At 38.7% G+C, this 7,252-nt stretch overlaps 1 long non-coding RNA gene across 1 annotated transcript in view; it reads left to right on the forward strand.

The window, feature by feature from the left end:
* Positions 1-1,235: 1,235 nt before the first annotated feature.
* Positions 1,236-7,252, forward strand: part of LOC140945861 (uncharacterized) — a 14,769-nt gene continuing 8,752 nt past the window's right edge. Inside the window, exon 1 of the long non-coding RNA XR_012166762.1 lies at positions 1,236-1,377. This is a non-coding gene — a long non-coding RNA (uncharacterized lncRNA). The remainder of the gene's footprint in view (positions 1,378-7,252) is intronic.

The following is a 7,252-nucleotide window of genomic DNA, read 5'->3' on the forward strand; positions in this document are numbered from 1 at the left end:
CATAACTTGACAGTTTGGTAAGAGCTTGCATCAAAATTTAGCCAATGGGAATTGCCCGTGGCTGGGAGAAGCGGGCAATTAAAACGAATATATCTTATTCAAAACGGACAGTCCGTTTTTTTAGCGTCTCTCCCCAGTCTCGCTCTCCGTTTTCAGCTTTTGTTTAACTTTTCGTGCGTACAGTGTACTTGAATATGCAAAAATACGGACTGTTTTGCAGTCTACGCGGATTTTAACAGGCCGTTTTCACACCGTTTGCTTTAGAGTCTCAGGTCGCTTTTCCCTTTAGACTTGAAGCATATTCAAATCTGACCAATAATGTGTTAAAATTGAAGAAGATCAGCTGTTTCACATATACCGATTCCGTGTCTGTTAACTTATCATGACTTATCAACCTACAGATAAGAAATTCAGTATACCTTCTCTTCTCGGATTAAGCCTCCACCGTGTCTACATTTCTGTTCGTGTTAAAACGGTTTCAAAACAGGTGGAAAGGAAATGCAACCCAAACAATAAAATATTCGCTAAATATGAGTCAGTACTTATCAAATGAAATGAAATGTTGTGTGAAATTTCAAACTGCTATAAATAGCAGTAGAAAAATGAAACACGGAAACTTTAGTGTTAGTAGGGCAGCAGACATGTATTTTAATTAAAAAGAAAAAAACCGGAGCTTTAAGTCTGTACTTAAAATACAACTTTCTGACAACGGGTTTTACTCACGTGAGGAAGCAGACATAAAAACGGAAACCTTTTAATACAGAAAGTCTAGACTGATCTGGAAAATGAAAGAAGATAAATATACAAAAAGCCTTGACAAGAATCTATCAGGTCTATGCAATAGTTCATACGCGAGATATTTGGAAAAACGTTTTACCCAAATTTATAAAGCTTTGTATGGAGACGCCATGTTTGTGTCCCTTTCAGGGGCACAAATATGGCCGCCGGAAACCAACAGAAACATCTGTTTTTGAGTTTTCCTACTTATGCGTGAATTCTTCGCTTGAGGAAGTCATAAAGATTAAAGTAATATTTATTCTAAGACAAGAAATGTTTAGATAACAAAATCTCCAAATATCCGTAATGTTTTTAAAACGGTTCCTCTGAGCGTTTCTGAGCGCTATATTGGGGTACATAATAGTGGGCAAGACCGCATGAGGTTTTTCGTATCGCAGGCACAGCCTGGTCTCAGTCGTTGTTATCTAAAGACTTCCTTGTTTGCGTCGGGTACAATCGGTACAATCGAACTTTCTTTGTGGGCGCTGCTTTGTTTGTGAATCACTTGGTACGGTGCTTCGTGTTCAGTTGTGTTAAGCAAAATCAACATAAAGTCAGTGCTTTTCTTCGCTTTTGGCGTCTCCGCAGTCTTTCTAACAGGTTAGTTTTAATTGAAGTTTTAAAGGTTTTAAATAAGAACTCAGTAATTCTCGAGAACACGTTCTTTAACCAAATGCGATATTCTAAAATGGCCAATTTCTGGTAAAAAAAATAGCCATTTTCAGCAGTGTTTTTTCCACATTGGATGTAGTAGGCTTAAAAAGAGGTATTATCTAAAATGAAAATTCAAAATGTTGCCATGCACAGGACTGGTTCGGTAATATATTCCTTTTTTAATGCAGATCGTGCCGGTTTCCAGTCGTTTTAGGCAAAATGTTTTGCAATGTAACAATGATCCAGGAAAAATTGCGAAAATTTTCAAACGCACTCAAAAATAACCACGAAAACTTCCAGCAACGTTTTAGTAATATTAAAAAATGCAAGATTGAAAGAGGTTTTGTCAGATTACCAAAAATGAACTCAAAGTTTCCAAATACTCACGTGTACGATTGTAACTCAAAATGACGGTGGAATTTCAGGCGATGGCTGAAAATGCGAGGATGGAAATTTCCATCGTCCTTTGCTAATCATACAAAGAGCAAGACCATTCAGTACGCGACAATCTTTCAATGATGGAAAATTTTGGCGTCAGTGTTACACAAACGCTGAAAACGTAAATACATTCTCCAAAATCATTTTTCAAACAGGCTGTAAACAATAGAGGATAAAGCTTTATCCCGTCTTGGCTGTAAATGACTACCATGATAAATAATTATCATCTCTAACAAGCCAGGTCAGAAATAAAACGTTTTTTTTAATCATAATTTTATTGGTGGCGTACAGTTCAGTTATCGCCAATGTCGCTCGGATTTTAGACTGCAAAACAGTCGGTTTTTTTTCCAAAATTGGTTTAGAGTTGCGTAGGAGCAGCGTAAGAGCAAGCGCGTGAGGCTCACATGCCCGAATACGTAGGGCAGGTGAGGCGAGAGAAAGAAAAACCGACTGTCCGTTTTCCATATAATCAGTTCGTTCTGACCAGGGGGTTCAAAAACGTCGTTGAACTTTTAAGAATCTATTCACAACTCCGTCCTCTTTGTAAATTTGACACATCCGGTGATTGATTTCGCGAGAAAATAGCGAAAGCAGTCTTGAGCGTTGTTTCCGTGTACAATGTAGTGTTTTCTCGAAGATCAAACATGAGTGGATGGAAGTGGCAGTACGCCGACAAAGCCTGTTCTTGCCTCTCGAAGAGGGGGAAAGCCGAGCCGAGCGCTTCAGATAATTGTAGAATTTGCAGCTGTTGTTTCAAAACACATTTCGGCAATTTTAAAAGTGGATGGATAAGCTCTGAAAATATGTTTGTTGCCCCTAATAGTACTAGAGAAAGGTGAAACGTTACCAAAATTGGCCGACCTTCTGATAAACGAACTTTTCGTTGTCCAGTCGACGAAGGAGAATCTTTCTCCACAAAGGTGGAAAGTGCGCTGCGATTCTTTCGCAACTGAAAACGCCAACGGACAATGAATTCATCACGGTAGGGAACATCACAAATGACTTGTTGCAAACATAACTTGACAGTTTGGTAAGAGCTTGCATCAAAATTTAGCCAATGGGAATTGCCCGTGGCTGGGAGAAGCGGGCAATTAAAACGAATATATCTTATTCAAAACGGACAGTCCGTTTTTTTAGCGTCTCTCCCCAGTCTCGCTCTCCGTTTTCAGCTTTTGTTTAACTTTTCGTGCGTACAGTGTACTTGAATATGCAAAAATACGGACTGTTTTGCAGTCTACGCGGATTTTAACAGGCCGTTTTCACACCGTTTGCTTTAGAGTCTCAGGTCGCTTTTCCCTTTAGACTTGAAGCATATTCAAATCTGACCAATAATGTGTTAAAATTGAAGAAGATCAGCTGTTTCACATATACCGATTCCGTGTCTGTTAACTTATCATGACTTATCAACCTACAGATAAGAAATTCAGTATACCTTCTCTTCTCGGATTAAGCCTCCACCGTGTCTACATTTCTGTTCGTGTTAAAACGGTTTCAAAACAGGTGGAAAGGAAATGCAACCCAAACAATAAAATATTCGCTAAATATGAGTCAGTACTTATCAAGTATCACTTATCAAGTGAAATGTTGTGTGAAATTTCAAACTGCTATAAATAGCAGAAGAAAAATGAAACACGGAATCTTTAGAGCTAGTAGGGCGGCAAACATGTATTTTAATTTTAAAAAAACCGGAGCTTTACGTCTGTACTTAAAATACAACTTTCTGACAGCGGGTTTCACTCACGTGAGGAAGCAGACATAAAAACGGAAACCTTTTAATACAGAAAGTCTAGACTGATCTGAAAAATGAAAGAAGATAAATATACAAAAAGCCTTGCCAAGAATCTGTCAGGTCTATGCAATAGTTCATATGCGAGATATTCAAAAAAACGTCTTACCCAAATTTATAAAGCTTTGTATGGAGAGGCCATGTTTGTGTCCCTTTCAGGGGCACAAATATGGCCGCCGGAAACCAACAGAAACATCTGTTTTTGAGTTTTCCTACTTATGCGTGAATTCTTCGCTTGAGGAAGTCATAAAGATTAAATTAATATTAATTCTAAGACAAGGGATGTTTAGATCGCAAAATCTCCAAAAATCCGTAATGTTTTTAATCCACATAAGAGCTTTCCCGGCCGCCAGCTAAATGACGCGTCACGCAAAAGCCTGGAAATTCAAGCATCCTGTATCGCAAAACAAAGAACCCTTTTGAACCAAAAATTTGTTTGTATGAAGGTTTTAAGGTGCTCTAATATCACATGAAAGTATAAACTCAGAAAAAGGGATAGTTTTTTAGTTTGAATTTTGGTGACGTCACATGAAAACCGAGAATACGTTGCTTTTGATCGTTACGTCCAAAAACAGGTGACCAGGTGGGGCTGGCAGCGAGGCCTGGAACCCAGTTTACATGATCGCCCAAGTTAAGAAATCTTTTTTAAACCATAATTTTGTTCCAAGGGGGAGTGTAGTTTTAGGAATTTACATTATGGAATTTTACCCTTTCTGCTGGCAACAAAACACACTTGAATGATGACTCAAACTGAAGGCAGTGTAATAACTGCAGTGTAATAACTGCTATCGTGAAAAGAGAATTCCAAACACACAAAATAATTTCCCTTTCATTTCAAATCACAGGAAGATAAGAACTTAAGCATATCAACATGTGCAAAATCAGGAGAGAATGATCTCTTGGCAAAATTTATTTAGCTTTTAGTTCATAAAAATACATGAACTACGAGATTTGACCATGCCACTCAATCATCCAACGCAATTCTGCCAGGATACGTTCACAATCAAGAATGAAGAATTAAGACTCTCAATCAATCATTTCTTGTCGTCTTAAAGGTGTAGCAAAACCGTAAACAATTCTTTCGACCACAGCCACCGAATTAATTAATGAATTAATTTTGGGCCTTTCACTTGAAAATATAAACTGTTTTACATACGTATTGGAGGGTTGGCCCTTTTTTTAGTCGTGTGGGTCTTCTAAACAGAAACACAGCTTGAGAGCTTGCATCTAGAGAGATGAAGTGAGTCAAAAGGTCTGGCATCGAGGAACAATGTCTGTTTTCGATCAATGTTCACTGGTCTCGTTCTTAGCGTAGTAAACCGCATGTAATGACAAACACAAGATAAGAAGAAAGGAAAACGTGAGCTCCATATTACCGCGGACAAAAATTGGTTACAGCAAAAAAGCAATGACCAACGGGACCAAAAGCGAACTCATTTCACACTGTCGAATCGGCTGCAAAGACGAACTTCTTGTTGTTGTTCCCAGCCCGTTTCGCGCATGCTCACTACAAATCTCGAATGATTGACAGATTTCCTAACTGGGGCGATCATGGAAAGCCACATGTTAAAAGGAGCTTCGCTTTTAGCCCTGGCTAAATCTATATATTACATTTGTACACAATTTTAGACAATCAGTTACAAATGGCTCTTCCCAGAGTATCTCTTTTAATCTAACAATAATCATTGTACTAGTACATGTATAATCATAACTATAACAAAATTGTCAAATCTGATTGGCTATCAACTGCCCTGATTTTAGCCTTAATTGGACAGCTTAATAGACAGTACGCGTCATGCCTAAGTAATTGGACAGTACGCGCCATCATGCGCGCGCTGAAATGGCTTTTTTTTTTCACTGCTAGCAAAACAAAATTTCGGATTTCTTGTGTTTTGATTTAAAAAATTACCTATTATGTCACAAATTTTGTTAAAGGTATGATTAATTGGTAACAGAACTTCGTGTCGTCCAATTCGGTCTGTAATCATACTCGTGATTAAACAAATCGGACTCCCGCTACGCGGTCGTCCGATTTTGTTAATCACTCGTATGATTACAGACCGAATTGGACTCCACTCAGTCCTGTTACCATTACTAATGGCAGAGCTCCACGTTCGCGCCGCGCGCGGGCGCAGCCCCATAGCTAACTAAATCTACCCATCCCAGAAAATTTGGTAAACCGGGCGTCCGTTCGCACCACAGGGAAACCAATGTTTACTCCCACACTTTCTAGCCAGTTTGGCAGCCCAAGAGAAAACCAATTGCACATCAATGTTGTAATCAATTGACAGCTATCAAAACAGGGTATCCACTGACCAGTATCACCTGACTGTACCGCGGGCTCAAGTGTCGACCCATCGAAGTCGAGTATTTTTTGAAGTTAGCCGCTGACAAATTACCAGTATCAAATGATCGCTGGCTCAAGTTTACTTTTTCCAATAATTCATATCAAATATGTTGTGTTGGCCCTGCATTATTAGGATTTTGATTTCAAACTGACCTCGGACACGAAAATTCAGCCAGTTTTTTGAAATACAGGCGGGGAAGACCTTTTCTTACCATGGTCACGCGTTGGTCACGCTCTACGTCCAATTTTTATGCTCCGATTGGTCAAAATTTGACAGATGAGCTCATGCGGAAAATTTATGCAGCATCTTGAAAGTTGTTTACTTTGACAGCTGAAGCTGACAGAGTTTTGTGTCAACTTGTGATGTGTTTAACTGTCAGGATGTACAAAATGAAATTCAGCTGCTATCAGGAGTCTTCTGTTATTCATGGCTTGTTTGTTTATTGGGTTTTTGGTTGAGAAATACGTCGCTTGTCAAAATCAGAAATCCGATTTCGGATGGCATCGTTTTCGTTTTCACCTTGCTTGATGCGGAAGGGGGTTGCAAAGTCTGAAGCGGTACTACTGGCCTTACTTGATACCTTTCAGGAACTGAATCTCGAATGGTAAGCCTGAGTAATTATTGTATTTGATGTTTGTTTTTGTTCTATCTAATTTCATGAAGTCGAGCACAGTTTATGCGGCAAGTTTATGCACGTTTGTAGGATTTGAGTCGATGACCTGGCCTAGTACCAGGTTTGATATAAGGTTACAGATTTTTAAAAAGCCTTCTGATATATTTTCTCACCGCAAATAGAAAGAAAACGTTCCGAAGAATATTTAGTTATAAATTTGGCCGTAGAAAGAAAACTTTGAGCGATTTTCTTGCTTTGAGGAGTTCATCTTTGAAAACAGTAAACACCACGCCGGGAAGCCGGCTAAAACATAAACTTAAGCTTTACGCCTTAAAGACTCAGGATATTTAGAGACACAATACTTGTCTTCGTGAACGAAAATTGCTGTCTCTGTAAATGTTTCACCGAATTATAGTTCTGTTATTGATTGTTAGTAGTCTCTCTTGTAATTTTAATCGCTTGTCTGTGCCCTTTGTTTTCATCGTTCATGAACATCGCTTGCAGGAGTACTCAGAAATGTCGCGCGTATCAAACGCTTTATAAGATTACACATCGTTACAACTGAAACCATTAAATAGCAAAAAAATAATAATAATAAATTCGTTCTTATGTGGAAGCGTAACTCTATTAAAGTTC

Source organism: Porites lutea, chromosome 8, assembly GCF_958299795.1.
Source record: "Porites lutea chromosome 8, jaPorLute2.1, whole genome shotgun sequence".
Taxonomy (NCBI): domain Eukaryota; kingdom Metazoa; phylum Cnidaria; class Anthozoa; order Scleractinia; family Poritidae; genus Porites; species Porites lutea.